Genomic DNA, 20,050 nt, shown 5'->3' on the forward strand with positions numbered 1-20,050 from the left:
CCACTGGGATGTTAAATTTAATTATATTATGGTAACTGTTACCAAGCAGTCCAGCTATATTCACTTCTTGGATCTGATCCTGTGCTCCACTTAGGACTAAATCAAGAATTGCCTCCTCTTGTGGGTTCCAGGAATAGCTGCTCCAAGAAGCAGTCATTTAAGGTGTCAAGAAACTTAATCTCTGCATCCTGTCCTGAGGTGACATGTACCCAGTCAATATGGGGATAGTTGAAATCCCCCATTATTATTGAGTTTTTTATTTCAATAGCCTCTCTAATCTCCCTGAGCGTTTCACAGTCATTATCACCATCTTGGTCAGGTGGTTGGTAATATATTCCTATTGCTATATTCTTTATCTCTATTGCTATATTCTTATTATTCGAGCATGGAATTGCTATCCATAGAGATTCTATGGTACAGTTTCGTTCATTTCAGATTTTTATTTCATTTGATTCTATGCTTTCTTTCACATATAGTGCCACTCCTCTCCCCGCCCCCGCACGACCTGTTCTGTCCTTCCAATATATTTTGTACCTTGGTATTACTGTTTTCCATTGATTATCCTCATTTCATCAAGTTTCTGTGATGCCTATTATATCATTGAATACGAGGCACTCTAGTTCACCCATCTTATTATTTAGACTTCTAGCATTAGTATATAAGCACTTTAAAAACTTGTCATTTTTTATCTGTCTCCCATTACATGATATAATTGAATGAAAGTTTTTTCATGTGACTGTTTCTCATCAGATCCTATCTGTATTTTATCATCTTCCATACTTTCCTCCTTACTAGGACATAGAGAATCTCCATTAGTAGATCTTCCCCTAAGGGATGTCTCTGTCCAAATCACGTGCTCCTCTGCACTTGTCGGCTTTCCAGCCCTTAGCTTAAAAACTGCTCTATGACCTTTTTAATTTTAAGTGCCAGCAATCTGGTTTCATTTTGGTTTAGGTGGAGCCCATCCTTCCTGTATAGGCTCCACCTTTCCCAAAAGTTTCCCCAGTTCCTAATAAATCAAAACCCCTTCTCCCTACACCGTCATCTCATCCACGCATTGAGACCCTGCAGTTCTGCCTGTCCAACTGGTGCTGCGTGTGGAACTGGAAGCTAACCATGGAGGTCAGATAATGCTACCATGGAGGTCCTGGACTTCAATCTCTTACCTAGCAGCCTAAATTTGGCTTCCAGGACCTCTCTCCTATCCCTCCCTATGTCATTGGTACCTACATGTGTCACGACCATCGGCTCCTCCCCAGCACTACACATAAGTCTATCTAGATGTCTCGAGAGATCTGCAACCTTCGCACCAGGCAGGCAAGTCACCATGCGGTTCTCCTGGTCATCAGAAACCCAGCTATCTATGTTTCTAATCATCAAATCGCCCATTACTATTACCTGTCTCTTCTTAATAACTGGAGTTCCCTCCCCCAGAGAGGTATCCTCAGTGAGAGAGGATACCACGACATCATCTGGAAGGAGAGTCCCAAATATGGGGTGATTTCCCTCCACTCCAGTTAGATGTTCTCCTTCCCTGAGACTTTCATCCTCCTCAATAGCATAGAGGTTGTCAGGCTGGGTGTGGGACTGTTCTACTGTGTCCCAGAAAATCACAACTATGTACCTCTCTGTCTCCCTTAGCTCCTCCAGTTCAGCCACCCTGGTCTCCAAAGCCCATAAATGGTCTCTGAAGGCCAGGAGCTTCTTGCACCGAATGCACACATACGCCACCTGCCCATAGGGCAGGTAATCATACATGCTGCATTTGGTGCAATAAACTGGGTAGACCCCACTATGTTCTGGACTTCTGCTTGCATTCTTTTTATTCCTGAAGCTTGTTCCTTTGTTGTTGTTTTGTTTTTATCAGGGGGTGTTTTTTGGCTTAATTTTAAAGAAGTTTAAGGAATGTTAAGTGTATGTAGCCCCCCCTCACAACCCCTCCCCCCCGTAAACTCCCTCGCAAAACTCCCCTGTTAGCCACTCCTGTTTGTTAGCATTTGCTTTTTGTTTTGTTGAAAAGAGCACATATCTCCAGGATGGGCTGTCTTTTCCTCAACACTGTCTCAAGGCACATACCAAGGTCACCAACATTTCAAAATGTGATTCAGGGTCTATTTAGACTGCTTTAAATCCCATAGATTTGATCCGTCTGAAATTGAACCAATGACTGCCTAAAAACTAATTGAGCTTGCACATCAGTGATGAAATAATTTGAGTTTGAGTTGCTGGGAATGGTATTTTTAGTTTGCAAAATAAAGTCTCAACCTGTGTGGGGGAATGCAGAGTGAATACTAAAAGGTGTGGTTGAGGATTTGGGGATGTTGTTACCTGACTGGGTGAATGTGTCTGCAAGTTACAACAGAGAACTAGGAGTGAGGGCTCCCTGGATCTAATTCTTAACTTCGCCACTGATTCAGTGAGTGACCTTTGACAAGTCACTTAACCTCTCTGGGAGTTGGTTTCCTCATCAGTAGTATGGATATATTATGACCTACTTCATAGGGGCATTCTAAGACATTGAAGTCAAAGGGAGTTTTGCATTAACTTCAGTGGGGCCAAGATTTCACACATCATACTTTTGACACCTTTGGATTAAAGGTATTATGGAAGCATAAAGTAGTAGTAATAGTCTATTTATAGATGTTAATTATCTCTTTCTTCTGATGCACTGTTTTGTGCTAAATCTCTAGGCTGTAATCAATCTGGGCACGCATGCTTTCTTTCAGACAACTTTGATTTTATCTTTTGTTAGAAGGAGTGCTTTGCTGATCTAGGGCAATGAAATTTCCACTCTCATCATTCTTAACCACGTATTAACTCAAAGGTCTTTCCAGGCTTCTGTGTGAAACATAAGTACATGGTTATACAATTAAAACCTTTACAAGCTTTTTAACTTTCTGGGAGGTATTTTAACTCTCAGGGAGTAATTTTCAACCTGTGGTCCGCAGACCCCTGGAGGTCTGCAGACTACATCTAAGATTTCCAAAGGGGTTCACACCTCCACTTGAAATTTTTAGGGTCTGCACATGAAAAAAGGTTGAAAATCACTGACTTAGAGTAACCAAGTCATTCCATATATGAAAGGAAATACGAATATGAGAGTCTTTGTTACTCATCAGCTGGAACTGGTATAGATAAAATTTGTCAGCTCAGTTTGACCCTTTGAAATGGCTGGTCTCTCGAGACAAGTAGGAACTTCAGTTCAAAGTAGCATGGGGTAAAGGTGGCATTACAAGTTTTGGTCGTCATTGCTGTGGTCTTCCCGTAGAGATTTAAATGAGAGTGAGTGAGCAAGTTGCTGGATCTCATCTCTTATCAGTAGGAGTCCTCAGAGGCAGGTGACAGCTCTAGTTCTCATTTTCTTGTCCCAGTGCTTTCAGTTTGTGAGAAGCAAATTGCTGAAGCCATCTTAGGCTTTCTGTTCAGATTTAGAGTTTTACATCTCAGTTAGAAACATGATCTCACTTTCCACAGTGCCAGCCTGAGGAGATAACATTTCTACCTCATCTGAACTATATTCACTTGTTCATGGTAACTTAGATGGTCATGAGTCAAATTCTCAGCTAAAGTAATCTAGCATGGCTCTGTTGATTTCAAACATGTTATACCATTTTACATCAAGTAAAAATCTTAAATAAATCAAACAGTACTATAGAATCTCTACGGATAGAAATTCCATGCTTGAATAATAAGAATACACCGGTAGGAATATACTACCAACCATCTGACCAGGATAGTGACAGTGACTGTGAAATGCTTAAAGAGATTAGAGAGGCTACAAAAATAGAAAATTCAATAATAATGGGGGGGGTTCAATGATCCCTATATTGACTGGGAATATGTCGTTTTAGGATGGGATGCAGAGATAAAATTTCTAGATACCATTAATGACTGTTTCTTGGAGCAGCTAGTCCTGGAAACCACAAAGGGAGATGCAATTCTTGATTTAATCCCAAGTGGTGCACAGGATCTGGTAAATATAGCAGAATATGGCTCAGTAATAGTGACTATAGTGTAATTAAATTTAACATCATTGTAGGGGATAAAATACCAAAGAAACCCACCACCGTAGCATTTAACTTCAAAAAATGGAACGACACAAAAATGAGGAAGATAGTCAAATGGAAATTAAAAGGAACAGTCACAAGAATATAATGCCTGCACGCTATGTGGAAATTTTTTAAAAAACACCATAACAGACGCTCAAACTAAATGTTTACCCCAAATGAAAAAAACAGTAAGAGGGCCACACACAAAAAATGCCACCATGGCTAAACAATAGAGTAAAAGAGGTGGTCAGAGACAAAAAGACATCTTTGAAAAATTGGAAGTTAAATTCTACTGAGCAAAATAGAAAGGAGCATAAATTCTGGCAAGTCAAATGTAAAAGTATAATTAGGCAGGCCAAAAAAAATTTGAAAAGCAACTAGCAAAAGACACAAAAACTAATGGCAAAAAAATGTTACTACATCAGAAGCAAGAAGCCTGCCAAAAAATCACTGGGGCCACTTGGCGATCAAGGTGCTAAAGGAGCAGTCAAGGAAGATAAGGCTGTTATGGAGAAGCTAAATGAATTCTTTGAATCAGTCTTCACTGCACAAGATGTGAGGGAGTTTAGGTGACAAATCTGAGGAACTGTCCCAGGTTGAGGTGTAAATAGAGGAGGTTTTGGAACGAATTTGTAAATTAAATAGTAATTAGTCAACAGGACTAGCTGGTATTCACCCAAGAGTTCTGAAGGAACATGAAATTGCAGAACTACTGTGATCAGGGCCGGCTCTAGGATTTTTGCCGCCCAAAGCAAAAACAATTTTGGCCACCCCTCCCCCCCGTTCTTTAATTACCCCACCCCCAGCCCCGCCTCAACTCCGCCCCTTCCCCAAATCCCCAGCCCTGCCTCCTCCCCCCAGGCTCTCAAGCCTAGGAGGGAGGGAGGGAGGGGGAGAAGCGGCGCCCGCGCCGCGGCCACTCGGAGTCTCCCCCTCCCTCCCAGGTTTGAGAGCCTGGGAGGGAGGGGGAGACTCCGAATGGCCGCGGCGCAGGCGCCGCTTCTCCCGCTCCCTCCCAGGCTCTCAAGTCTGGGAGGAAGGGGGAGCAGCGGCATGCGAAATGTCTGCTTGGTATCTCCCCCTCCCTCCCAGGTTTGAGAGCCTGGGAGGGAGGGGGAGACCCCGAGCCGCCACGGCGCACGAAACAGTTGATTCACGTGCTGCTGCTCCCCCTCCCTCCCAGGCTTGAGAGCCTGGGAGGGAGGGCGAGTAGTGGCGCGCGAATCAGCTGTTTCGCGCGCCGTGGCAGCAGCAGCGGAGGTGAGCTAGGGTGGCCAGGGCACATTTTTAGGGGCGGCATTCTGGCGCCGGCCATGCCGCCCCTAAAAATGTGCCGCCCCAAGCACCAGCTTGTTTTGCTGGTGCCTAGAGCTAAATCAGTTCCTGTACTTGATGTCTGGAGGATAGCTAATGTGATGCTGATATTTAAAAAAGCTCCAGAGGTAAACCTGGCAATTACTGGCCAGTAAGTCTAACTTCAGTACCAGGCAAATTGGTTGAAATTTTAGTAAAGAGCAGAATAATCAGACACTTAGGTAAACACAATATGTTGGGGAAGAGTCAATGCAGCTTTTTTAAAGGGAAATCATCCCCCACCAGTCTATTATAATTTTTTGAGGGGTCAACAAACATGTGGACAAGGGTGATCCTGTGGATACTGTGTACTTGGACTTTCAGAAATCCTTTGACAAGGGTCCCTCACCGAAGGCTTTGAACCAAAATAAGCAGTCATGAGATAAAAGGGGCAGTCCTCTCATATATCAGTAACTAGTTAAAAGAAGGAAACAAAATATAGGAATAAATGGTCGGTTTTCACAGTGGAAAGAGGTAAATAGCAGAGTGCCCCAAGGATCTGTACTGGCACCAGTGCTGTTCAACATATTCATAAATGATCTGGAAAAAGGGGTAAACACTGAGGTGGCAAAGTTTTCAGGTGATACAAAATTACTCAAGCTAGTTAAGTCCAAAGCTGACTGTGAAGATTTACAAAGGGATCTCACAAAACTGGATGAGTGGGCAACAAAATGGCAGATGAAATTCATTGTTGTTGAAGGCAAAGTAATGCACATTGGAAAACATAATCCCAAGTTTACATACAAAATGATGGGGTCTAAATTAGCTGTTACCACTCACCAAAGAGAGAGTTCTCTGAAAACATATGCTTAGTATGCAGCAGCAGTCAAAAAAAAGCTAAGAGAATGTTAGGACCCATTAGGAAAAGGATGGATAATAAGACAGAAAATATCATAATACCACCATGTAAATCCATGGTATGCCCACACCTTGAATACTTCATGCAGTCCTGGTCACCCCATGTCAAAAATATATGTTAGAATTGGAAAAAGTACAGAGAAGGGCAGCAAAAATTATTAGAGGTTTAGAACAGGTTTTATATGAGGAGAGATTAAAAAGATTGAGATTGTTCAGCTTTGAAAGGAGACAACTAAGGGGAGATGTGATAGAGGTCTATACAATCTTGAATGGTGTGGAGAAAGTGAATAAGGAAGTGTTATTTACTCCTTCACATATCACAAGAAACAGGTCAGCCAACAAAATTAGTAGGCAGTAGGTTTAAAATAAACATACGGAAGTACTTCTTCACACAAAGCACAGTCAATCTGTGGAACTCATTGCCAGGGGATGTTATGAAGGCCAAAAGTATAACTGGATCCAAAAAATAATTAGATAAGATCATGGAGGTTATTAGCCAAGATGGTCAGGGATGTAACCCTGTGCTCTGGGCATCCTTAAACCTCTGACTGTTAGAAGCTGGGACTGGATGAAGGGGGTTGGATCACTTGATACGTTTCTCTATTCTGTTCACTCCCTCTGGCACCAGCCACTGTCAGAAAGCAGTATACTGGATGGACCATTGGTCAGACCCATTCTTCTATTCTTAACTCACCTCCGATAATATGTCAACATCTTAGACAGTTATTCTAGCACTATTTTCTTATACGATATCATGGTCTTGATATTATTTTACCTTTAAAATAGAATATCAATCTGTTCTTTGATTAGCCTGATAAATATTCTTCGTTTTAAGACTGTCCACTTTAGAAAGTATGGAAATAGAGATGAAGAGACGAACAAAATATTTTACAACTCTTTATGATTAGCAGGCATTTACCTCAAGGGAAGATTGTGGAGCTTCTTTTAAGCAGGATTGTCCTATTTATGATTTATAGGTCTGGTATCCTTGTATTCTTATTTTTATGCCTCCGGTGTTCACACAGATAATGGGATCAGTGCATGTAATTTCAACTCTTTCAAAAGAATTCATAACCCTTTTCAAGCTCTTGTTCACTACAAGTCACTTGTATGCCAATTTTGGTAATAATCAGCCACCTAACTTGACAATATGCTAATATAATTGTTGCTTGTAGCTTAGTAGCTGTTATATCCTTTCACCTTTAGGTCTGATTCTAGGTTCAGTTGAGGCTATTCAGAACTAGCCCTACTTACTACACATAATCTTATTGTGGGTCTACCAGTGAGCACTGCTGGTGGTAAGGGTGTTTGAGAGCTTTCATGATAAAAACCTGTTTACAGAGGTCCATAAATTGTTGGTGTCAATGTGCTGTAGCTTGATTGTTGTAAAAACAAAAGTGAATGGGAGGCTGCACCCTGTGGCATATCTTTTACATGAAATTTTACAAAATCTATTAGTGTTTCTTTTTTAAATGGTAGCAGACTCTCATTGATCTTCACTTTTTTATAATTTGCAACCCAAAATCATCCACAACTAAGGTTGTACAGCAAATGCTAGAGTGAAGTCTTATGCTGATAAATCATAATTATTTTTTCAAAATATACCACAATGTGCCTCCTACGGTATCATGAATTCTGAGGTAGTAACATGAGGGAAACAGCAGCTGAGTGCACACATGTATGCTGACTTTTTTGATATGCATATTTGTATACAAATGCTGAAAGTTTGAGGGCTAGCATAAATTAGCATAACTCCATTGATATCAGTCAAGCTGCTTCTCTTTACACCAAACTAAGGTTCTGGGCCTCAGTTTCCAAAGGATTTAGAATGACAGAAAATACGTTATCATTTGTTGGGCCAAGTTTTTATCTGGTCTTAAGAGAGTTTTATTTGTACCCTGTATTTGTACTGTACGTGGGTGAAAATAATTGCAGGTGGAAGGTAGATGCCCACTTATCTAACTGTGCACCTTTAATCAGGTATGTAGCTATTGAGACAGGTGAAATTATGCCCACAAATAACTGCAAAAATTTCAAGGGCCATGTGGGATCATAGTAACATGGGAAAAGTCATCGGGTCCATCTCTGTGATCCAAACACAACACCCTGTAATAGTGAGTTGTTATGAATGGGAGTGACTCATATGGATCATAAGGATATGACTGAAATTTGCTCCAAAGGGCAAGTATGTGGAACAGTTTGGTGTGTAGAAATAACTGGTGTTAGCATATTTAAGTCAGGCTCTTAAGTCATTAGAATTTTGTTTTTGAAGAACAGAACTAAGAGAAATCAAATGGGCCTGCATGATCTCTGTATGTAGAAGTCCTATGGAAGTCAGCGAGGGATCTGCATGATGAGGCCTTGTTGACTCTGGCCCAATATAAGTACCCAATTAATTAATAACCAATCCAGCTTCCAAACCACACAGGTCAACAGAAACTCTCTTTGTCTGATCCGGAAGTCAAATGAATTCTTTACTGAATCTGGCCCTCTGTGTCTAAGATACCACATAATTTGTAATTTACATTTCTAGATTTAATCATAATAACTTGCTTTTATACACAATGTGCAAGCATCAGAAATTCAGTGCATTTTGAAGCATATTTCTGGTTATGTGGGTTGTGCAGGAGTACGTTAAGCAGTCCTATTAGTGACATAGCTGACCTGTGACATGTAACCCGATGAATGTCTCCTGCCGCCCAACCTATTTAGTAATGGGAGAGATCATGTCAAAGCACCTCTCTCAACTACAGCAAAATTAGAATCATCAGACTTGAGGAGGAGAGGGGACAGCTTAGAATTCCAGGGTGCACACTAGTCATCAGCTAAACTACTATTGAGATTGAGAGGCTTCTTCAAAACAGGACATGAATTTAAATGAGGATTTATTATCTGAGGAGTCTTCTAAAAATAAGAATTGTATAACAATAAATTACAAAAAGCAGCCTCTAAAATCACCCATCCAATGGCACAAAAGCTCTAACTATCTTTGCAGACACCCTTTTAAGTAACTGGAAAAAATACATTAAGTAGTTCATTGTAAGAAAAACAAGATGATCCATTTTTTTGTAGAGGAAATAAAATAAGCTGCATGGTGGGGAGGGGGAAGAGAAATGTATGTGGTTTTTCACTCTTCTTTGGAATTTCCACAAATATATGGATTCCCTTAACTGGAAAGTGATATATGGGGCTGAGATTACTAACTAGTCTATACCAAATGAAACCAGGTAACAACTGCACAGATTCAAATGATTGTCTGATAGACTTGACAGTTTGTACTTAGCAGAGTGCTTCCACTGACACTACCAAGTGAGCTTAGAAACTAGGCTGTCACACAATGTAGGGAGAAGTTTTAATCATTAAAGATCTGTACAGAAGGAGCATTTGTAACCAGTCTGCCCTCTTCAGCATTGCCTGACTGACAGCATTTGGCTTGTGGTCACAGTAGTAAAATACCTTTTTATAGTATTGCATCATTTTATTGACACAATATTACAAAATGTTTGCATTTATCCTTAAACACCATGATTCAATATATGCTGAGGTAGGACATATTATATTATGATGATGCTAGATTAGATACACGTTTCTGTGGTAATAACTCAAATTTTATAAAAATAAGAAGAAATGGAAATTGGTGCAATGACTTAAATCCATTGATACAACAGTGTTTTGCCTCAAAATGGTCTGTGTTTAAATTACATGCATTCTCAGGGAAACTTTCCTGATATATTTAGATGCTAGCCTTCACATGCAAACACCAAAAATGTTCCATTACTAATTTAGTGATGTTGTTATTTTTAAAAGGTTGCTGCAATTTATTATTTAAGGAACTGCCTATAATTTAAAGATATGCTTTCTGAGAGGTTTTTTTGTTTGTTTTGATTTGATTTGATTTTAGTTTTTAAAAAATCAGGCCTTTATAGGGCAGAAGAAAAAACACCCTACATGTTAATATAAACAGAAAATATTTTTGAAAGGTTGGTTCTGATCCTGCAATAATAAATAGTAAATCCCTGACCACTATAATTTATACAGATCCATGCAAAATTGGGGCCTACCTACTCATATAGCATAAAGAAATCTTGTTGTCTATTTGTGTTATGGTTGCTCCCAAAGGTACCAGTCTTGACTGGACCCTGTTGCGCTAGGTGCTGTACAAACACATAGGGGGCAGAGATGGGTCTCTGCAGGTGCAAGAGTAAGCCCATTGTCCAGTTAGGGAGCATACGGTTTGATGTCCTTGTGCTCTGAAGCTGCGAAGTTACGGTTGGGCTTGCTGGTTGCCTAGCCCTGTTACACTCACAGTTAGCTTTGTTGGAAATTGAAAATGTGCTTGTCAAGTTTCCAATGAACCCTTTTGTTTAACAGTTCGAATTTTCCCTCTCACAAGGGTCTATATAAGGCCCTCCCCAGCACCCAAGTCCTACATTTGGTCTGGGGGAGAGACCTCAGGCAGCCCACTCAGGGTCCATTTCTCTGCATTCCTTGTGCACAGAGTGGGATGGGCTCTGCTTCCACCCAAAGAGGCTGGTAAAGAGTGTGCTGTTTGAGAAGGGGCTAATGGATCAGCAGTCTGGGCAGATCCAGTGTCCCTAACATTAGGTGTAAGTGGTGCAGGGAGTCTTACAGCCACTATTCCAGCCTCTAAGATGTAGTAGCAGGCACAGAGGGACAGTGTTGCAGCCCCCTGGCCCTGGGTGGTAATTGTTACAGTAGAACCATTTCAGAACCAGACACCGTCATTCCTAGGCATTGTGCAAACACAGATGAGGACATGATCCCTATTCTAGAGGTCTCTCCCCATGTGCTTTGTGCACATCACTTGCACGAGCCTGACTGTTCTGAAATTTCACCTTATCTACGCTCTTTGCGGCTGCTGCTAGGTACCAATTCCAAGCCAGTTTTGTTGAGTAATATCACACAGCCTGGCATTTCTTCTGTGTCCCAGATATCCGAATCTCCAGCAAACTAAGGGTCAGTGTGTTATTCCAGGACACCTGTCATACTCTGGAGGTGGCTGGCTGGGGATTCCCAAGTGCCCCTTGTTGAAATTTTACTACTGACCTGAAGGGAGGGCTGAGGTGATTTTCCTGCTCATAACAAGGTTCACCCTACCTTTAAAGTATGAACATTTCCAACAAAGCGCCCTAATAGAATCTAACTCATGCTTACACAGTGTGGTTGTCTGTCTACCTTTAGTGGCTGGCCCACATGGAGGTTTATGAGTCTGTACAGCCTTTTTGACAGATCTCAATCTTTTAGCTGAGGCACTGGGGACTCATGGTCTGAAATCCAGAGGTCCCAGACTCCATCCCTAACGACAACTCACCAAGAGGCATGAGATTACATACTGTACATTTGTTTTCCAAGTGGATCTGCTGCTCTTCCTCTGGCCCACCCCCCTAAGTAGCCTTCCTGTAAAGGTTGGAACAGAAACCAATTGCCAAGCACACTCTGTGACCATTAAACCAGCTGATATTCTTGCACAGTCCCTAGCAGGCCCCTTAACTGGTGTGGTGGGCCTCATGTCAGCTGGCCACAATGAGAGTGAATTTCATCCCTAGCACACAGGTCAGTGCAGAAATGCTTTGGCTGTACATTAGCAATAGAGTAGTTGATATCTGCATGTTTAAAATGAGACACAACCATGGCGACCATGCTTGCATAGATACAAAGATGGGCTTTCCCATGCGTGTGAACACTGTATGAATTTACGATGTGCAAGTCACATGTGAACCAAACTGACGTTACATTTGGCAAAATGCTGTGCAAAGCACTATTGGGAGGGTTCATCCAGCTTTACTGCACAGTAATCTTTTTAAACCACATTTATAAGAGGGCATAGAATATTACAGTATTCATTTTTAAATCTAATAGAAAAACTGTGGATAGAAAGCTTTTACTTTCCTAAGAAGCAAATGTCAAGGCTCTTAGCAAAAGAGGTTATTTTTTTCCTTCTTTCTAAAGACTGGTGCCTTTTTTTAAAAGGCGCCTTCTAAACTTAGTTGCATTGGCAGTGAGTTATAGCTTAGGAAAAATATAAAATGAAGCTTGAAAATTCCTTCATTTCTCAATTTATGGGAAGCGAGATGCTCTTTTGATAACTTTTCCCTTAACATCTCTAATAGCAGACAATACAGTTGTTTATTCAAATAAACCAAAACCAGTCAATCCTGCTGATGTATTTATCCAAATATGTAATGACCACATTTTCCAAACTGCACCAACACAGATATGGTGAGATTACTACAAAGTGTCATGCAGCAAGAAATATAAGGCTTGGTGTAGAACATCTTCTAAGAGATCCTTCTCCAGTATATAGTCAATAATAAATCAATGTGCTGCAGGGTTACATGAAGCAGCTGTATTTTCATCACAGAAAATAAGATCTTTTCACTTAGATGAAATTGCTGATTTAAAGGAAGAATGTAAAACTTGAAATGACAGTTAAGGCACATCCCATCCCCTGGGGAAATTTAGATGTACCTGGCTGCATGAAGAGAACTAATACTGATTTTTTACCACTCAAAGCTGTTCCAATTTAAGATATTCTTTGGGAAGCCAAAACTAAGCATTAGGTCCTATTACCATATTTATCCTAAAGAGTTAGAGTGAAATCCTGATTCCATTGATGTGAATGGCAAAACTCCCGTTGACTTCAATGAGGCCAGTATCTCGCTCAATAGCAGCCTTGGGCCTATGAACTTTCATAATGGCTCTAGCACTTAATGGCTCTATGGCTGTCCTCCTGACCTGAAAGAGTGGACATCTGCTGGGCATGCCAAAGCGGAAGGCTAGTCATAAGTAGAGAAGGAGCTGGATAGGTGCCCACATGTTTTATTTCACTTAGGGCTTCCCAAAATCTGAGGCTGCCCTGTTAACAGAACCAAGTGGTCAGTCAGTAAATACCAAATGCCCTTAGCCCAAGATTGGGATCAATGTTAGACTGCTGATTAAAACCAGCCAAATCTTAGAATAGCACGCAGCCGAATGTTATCCTTACTGAATGACAACTGCCATTTCAGCGACTGATTTTACCCACCTCTTGTGTGACTTTTGAAGCAGAAATAAATACCTTCACCTACAATCAGTAGTAAAGTTCCTTCAAAAAATTGGTTTTAGACTAATCTCAAAAAATAATGAAGAGTGCTACTGGAAAATTGCAGGTTGCTTACTATTGTTCCCTCGTGTTGCAAATATTCAGTAAATTTATGGACAGTTCATAAATGTAAGTGGCTTCTGAAGAGCTGCTTGTATTTGCATAAAAGTATTCATTCTGTTCATAAAAAATGCTGAGAATTTTTAAAGATTTATTTCCATCATAAAAAGATGTTACATTACAAAGGCTTATGATTGGTGCAATGAACCTAAAATATCTTCCTGCCTTTTTCCTAGTTGATAAATCATTCTAGCCAATTCAGCTAACATTTACTTGGTTAATAGGACATATATAACCAAGCAAAAAAGTGAACTCAGCAATCAAAATTTAACAAAATAACATAGAGAGCATTTCTAAGCTACTGTGAAAGTTACCCATTCTATCAAGCAGAGCAAACTGTTTCGTGTGTGTCTGTGTGTCTGTGTCTGTGTGTACATAAATTCAAATTTTGCTTCAGAGTGCAGCTGAAAATGACATTGAAAATATAACCCTTCATAGGTCAGACTCAAAAATCACAGATTGACTCTCTTCACTGTGTGCTTTCCATTTGTCCTTCAGACTTTGGCTAGATTTTAAAGAATTAAGATGGCACAGAAGAAGAAAGCTCAGAAACTCAAAAAAAAAAAAAAAAAAACCCACACATAACTCAGTTCTCCCATCATGCACCAACTTCAGCTTGCAGTACTTTTATCTTTCTTTCGTTTTTTATGGAGATCTAATGGCAACTACAGAAGCAAAATAGATAATTTCCATACATGCTGTGGTCTTATTTTTTGCAGCAAGCAGAGATTTATAAAAAAAACCCTTAACATACTGGTTGCCACCAGAAGTAATCCCTGAAGAAATAAAAGGTTTGCAAAAAAAAATCTGTCACATCAATTTTGCACTAATGCAAACACCAGTGGACAAGTAAGGATTTTTCAGATGAAGTTTTATTTGGTTGACCCTGATGAAGTTTCTGTATGACATAAAAAAAATGTGTCCAGGGTTGTGATGGTCTATAAAGTTTAAATCAAATGATGCTAAACTTGGTTGGCTTCTCAAATACCTTGATCAAACTTTCTAGGTCTGGAAGCAGAACTGAGAAAATTCTGCCCAATTGAGTCTGATTTTCTGTCTAACTGACAGGAAATCTCATGGCCAAGTCTATTCTCATTAGGTTCCTGACAAGTTTTGTTTTTGCAAAAATTATTGATTATTCAAGATGACCATCAGGATGAGGATTTAGAGAGCATAGTCCAGTCTCTTTGCCAACAGAATCCCTGTCATTCTGCCCAGATTGTCAAGGGTAACAATTGGTGCCTTGATTTCTGTTGTATGACTATATGTCCCCTGGACATTGATGAAGTACCAGCTTATTGCATGTGGGTCACTGTTAAACTATCAGACAGTAATGTCAATCTGTCAGTCCTGACCTGGATTGTGCCCCAAAACTATGGGGATGGGCTCCTTTTATACACTTATAATAATTTTCAAACCAAGGTCAAGAAGTCAAAGATTCAGTGTTAATTTTTTGCGGGGGGAGGAGGGAAGGTGTCTTTTTTAAAAAGTTGGAATAGTAGCATTTTTGTAGGAAACCAGTGTCCTGCACAACACTTCTGTTCCCTGCAACAGCTATGAGTGTCCACTAAAACTGTTTTCTGGAACATGATATCATTTAGCACACATCAAGGCTATGTGTTTACCAGCAGTCTGAAAAGTCTGAATTGTGTGAGAACAGCTCATTATCAAATTAGGCCTTCTGTGAAATGAGCCACATTACGGCCTGTCTAATCCCCAAACCATTCAGCGCAAAATGTGCTTTGCAGTTGTAGAAGGGTGTCCTCATTCTTAACGCTTCTTTCAGCATATCTGCTGTCGGCTTATTATGCAGCTTGATTTTTTTTTTTGTAAACAGAATAATAGACTTGTCTACAATATGCAACATCAGTGTAGACAGTAGACAAGAAATGGGTATAGGAATGGATGGCACATTGGTAACATGCATGTATGTTCTAATTTATGTATTGGCAGTACTGAAGAAAATGTTTTTCCATAGCTACCTTTTGATTGCAAATTATTGGCTTGATTCTGCAACCCTTATTCACAGAAAACTGCACTGATTCTTGCAAGTAGTATCATCTGATGTCATGCTGCTGCCTAGAATTCTGTTGGCTGTTGCTCAATATCTTGCTGACAAAGCTGTGTGAGAGTGGGTCTCGGAAATCAGTCCGAACTAGATTTTGCTCTTTTCCTCACTCGCTTCCTTGTGTAGTTTCAATTAAGTTGAGCTTAATTTAATTCTTAATAAAAATCAGTCGTTACTTTTCTAACTTGCCTCTGGATTCTTTAAACTGAGGTTTTCAAAGCCACTGTGGTAACTGGGTGACTCCACATTGATGAGGTAGCTTTGAAAATCTCAACTTTAAATAACTCTTATTTCAAATACTATAGTTTGCTGTCATCTATTGGATAGAACAGAGGACTGAGAATGGGGAAATTCCCAGAGGAACTCAGAGGGCCAAATCCCTACATGGTGTAAATCAGCATATATTGATTTACAGTAGCTGAGAATCTTCCCCAGAATGGCAATCAGTTTTATTTCAGGAAACCCAAAAACCTGGTAGGCTTTTTCAAAGTCTTTTTTCAGTTATTAAGGTGATAAGCTAGAGTGAATACACAGGGCTTCTCTACACTGTCCCATAGTTCAGAATATGGGGGTGTGAATAGCAGTGCACACCAAACTGATGGGCTGTAACTTCCCCGTGTGGACGCTGCAGGCATGAACAAAAAGGTTCCCAGTTCACATTAATGTAAACCTAGTTAACAGGATTAAATTACTGCAAACTAGGAACTGTTTAGTATGTATCTGCTTATTTAGAATAGCTTAAACTCAGCTTCCCCACTGTATTGGATTATTTCAGAAGATCAAGTCATGATGACCCAGCTCAACTCTTTAAAAAGATTTTCTGAACTGTCTGCTTTATTGCCTTTTGAATACACATTTCCTATAAACTAGTTCAATAAATCACATTAGAAGTATTCAACTGTAATAGATTAAAGGCTTTAAAATACCCCAAACAGAATATGTTTGAGAAATCTGTCCCATTTTTTTAAGAGATAAAGAAAAAATGATGACTCCAATCAAGAACTGATTCAGAATGTAACATAACATTCAAAGTAGTCAGAAAAAATAGGATAGATTGCGGAGAGACAAGTTGCAAAATTGAGAGCTAACACTGCAAATCCTGTATGATAAAAAATAAATAAAATCAGAGTGGGAAAACATGACATCAAACATTTTGATTCATTGAAAAGGAAGTCAAGGTAAAAAGAACATAACAAAGCATAAGTCACAAACTTGACTTTTAAACAGAACACTGGCACAAGGAACTATAGAAAAACACATCTAGCAGTTTAACATTTTTAATGTATTGATCGAATACTATTAAACTTTGTGCTTCCTTTAAGCTTATTACTTTTTTCTGACAAGCTCATCTAGTTATGTTATGGCTCCTGTTATAACAGACCAAACATACTTGTGTCAATTTTAAAATACAAAGAAGCAGAACAACAAGTTCATTTCCTGTCTTTTGACTCCTAGCTCTATGGTCTACCATTTCAAAGAATACTCACCCTGAATGTAATGACAGTTGGGTACACATGCATGCAGAGTGAAGATAAACAGAGTGCCTCCTACTCAGGTGATTTGGTTTCTTCTTGCAAACACAAAATGTCTGAGGGGAGATTACACTGAAATTTCAGCTTGTAAAAAAAAAATCAATCAATCCACTGTTGATGATACTTGAGAACAGCTGGTGGTTTCCACCAGTTACTCCCAAGTGGCCAGCAGTCACAATTTGTGACTAGCCTTGTCTTCAAACATCTCAGGGCAACCAAAATGTGACAGGATGACAGATAGTCCTCTCAATAGATACTGACAAACAAATTAGTGCAAAGATGCTTTTCATAGCATACCAGATGTGTTGAGTTCTATCATATGGAACAAGCAGTGAAAAACTGTCTACATCCCATCTGTGCTTTTTTTAGTAATCACCGATGCACTAGTTGTGGAATATAAGGCACCGTAAACAGTTTGTCTGTGTTTTACACATGAAATAAATGGACAAATCCAGGTCTTGGCCTCATCATCAATGTTTAAAACTTTTGTATTTGCAAGAATACCTTACATGCCCAGGAGTTCTATTCAGTAGTTAGGGAACTGTCCATTGGCTGCAATTAGTTGAAAAATTATACCAATAACAAACAAAGGTTTATGTAAATCAGTTAAAGACTACAAAATTGTGTTTTGTATCTGAACAACATGCTTAAAAAGCTCTAACTTAAAGAACTGCTATTTAGATTTACATCATTTAGTCTCCCAGACTTCTCTCCTCAGACTATTAACCTAGATTTAATTGAGAAGGGCTACGACTGAAGCTGTATTAACAGCATTATAATAGACATGATGGGAGCGAGGGGTCTTGGTGTTTAAAGGACACTGGGCACAATAGCATATACATTGCTATCTCTACTGTAAATGAAACCAATATCCTCTCGTAAAAATGCACTTTCTGTTGGGCATCATGCCATAAAGGGTCACATGCATTGGGATTGGAGATGTGTAATATAGGGCAGGATTGGCTCCAAATATCCACAATAAAACAGTATATATGTATATGATGGAGGTGCCTAGGTCTTGTGTTCTGTACGGGGTGAATTTCACCCACTATTTATGCTGAAATAAAAATATTACATATCCTCACCCCACCCCCAAAAATAGTTTCTTATTTTTAAAATATTTAAAATTAAGAAGACACATTGTAATTGTTGGAAGAGCCTTCCCAGCATCCTGACATCATCGTTCACTCAGCTCTGGCGCTTGGACTCTTAGGTCCTGGTTCATCTCTGTGCTGGAGTTAAGCCTAGCACAGAGAGCATGAGGAAGCAATGCGCCTGCCTGATTCCTTGGATTGCACTAACCTTTTCCTTGATTACAGTATCTCTTTTGGGCATTGTGACAGTTAGGAAATAGCTGGGACACAGGAATGCCCTGGCTTACCCTGCCTACCTCAATGTGCCTTCAGCACTGGGGACTCCTTGAGGGAGAAAGGAGAAGACTTTTGGATGAGTTGCAATTTCTTTGCATCAACCACAGAGCACTGAAGAATTTAGCCCTAAATATCATTTATCATTGGCTGTATTGCCATTGGCTGTTGCTCTCACTTCATTCCACCCATCGCTACTTGCAGTCCCTCAGCCCCAAGAGAGACCTCTTTCCCTTCATGGTTCTTTTTGTCCGCATTGCTCTTCTCCATCTCCCTTCTGTTTCCACGGATCTTCTGAGAGACAATAACCCATTTGTCTACAAGATTTTTTTTTTCTTATCCCTTTTTGAAGGGCATTGGTTAAACAATTGCGAATCCACCTCCAGTTCATGAAATAACCACAACTGTAGTAATAAAGTCAAATTGTGATTCTCCTATAATATAGTATAATCACTCCCTTTTCTTTATTCCTTGCAGATGGTGCACCTCTTAGCACAGACAGTATGTTAGCATACTGATTCCAGATGCATAAAATATATAGACATCTTTGCATTCTCTCTCTCTTTATACATGAGTGTGGGTTTGGGCGTGTGTGTGTGTGTAATATTATCCTTGCCATTTAATTTTCCCTGCTTTTCATTTTGATTCCTCTTTTAGGAGAACAAGGACTTGTCATAATCCATCTGGGATTTTATTCTTCATCATGTAAAAATGTTGCTTGAAGGCCAGTTTCTACTTGGCATTAAGAGACTGAAGAGCAGCCTAAAATAGAATTTTATAAACCTCTTATATTGAAATCCCCTCAGTTGTAAGTGTACCGTTTCAGTAATTAGATCAATACACCAGACCACTTGTGTTACCAGAATAACATAGGAACTAATTATATTTTCCATGTGGTATGAACATCCCTCATCAAATAACATGCGTCAGTATCTATGTCATTCTCCCATTGTTGTAGATAACTGTAGATGTAAAATGATTTATAACAACAGCTCCATTAGAAGTAAAAACTACTTAAACAAAGAAAATCTAAAATAATGCTGTATGGACTAAGGGATAAATTAAAAGTATTTTCCAGAAGTAGGTAAGGGGTTTTTTAATTCTCATTTGATCATTGACAAAAAGCTTCTGACTTGATTGTGAAATGTTTTCTCTTGTGCTTAAATTTCATGCCAGAGATTATTAAAAATTGACTTTGCAGTATTTATTTTACTTATCTACCCCAGCCAGACTGTGCTTAACCTGTAGATTTTGTGAATTATTAAATTTTAAAAGCAATTTGTGTTGGATTTTACACTCCAGCTAGGTCTGTAGGGACGTGCACCTCCAGTCCTAAACCTGGAGCTGAAGCACTTTGATTCATCTTTAATCTAAGGACTTTTTAAAGTGTGTGTTCCAAAGATGTAAGACATAATGATAATCTCCAGTGTAATGCTTAACTAACTGCTTGTTAGTTTTAACATTTAGAAGCATATGATAAAAAATAAAAAAACTAGTTTCAATAGGTTAACCAAGCCATAATGCTGCAAAACATAATTCATCAAGGCAGATAACAAGAACTATTTTGGAACATAATGAGAAGCTAATAAAGGTCACTGTGC

General features: G+C 39.5%; 1 protein-coding gene across 2 annotated transcripts in view; it reads left to right on the top strand.

Annotated features, from left to right (window-relative positions):
• Positions 1 to 20,050, top strand: part of ADARB2 (adenosine deaminase RNA specific B2 (inactive)) — a 421,368-nt gene that overhangs the window by 221,889 nt on the left and 179,429 nt on the right. The gene's annotated exons all lie outside the window — the stretch shown is intronic.

The sequence above is a fragment of the Malaclemys terrapin genome, chromosome 2 (assembly GCF_027887155.1).
Source record: "Malaclemys terrapin pileata isolate rMalTer1 chromosome 2, rMalTer1.hap1, whole genome shotgun sequence".
Classification (NCBI taxonomy): Eukaryota; Metazoa; Chordata; order Testudines; family Emydidae; genus Malaclemys; species Malaclemys terrapin.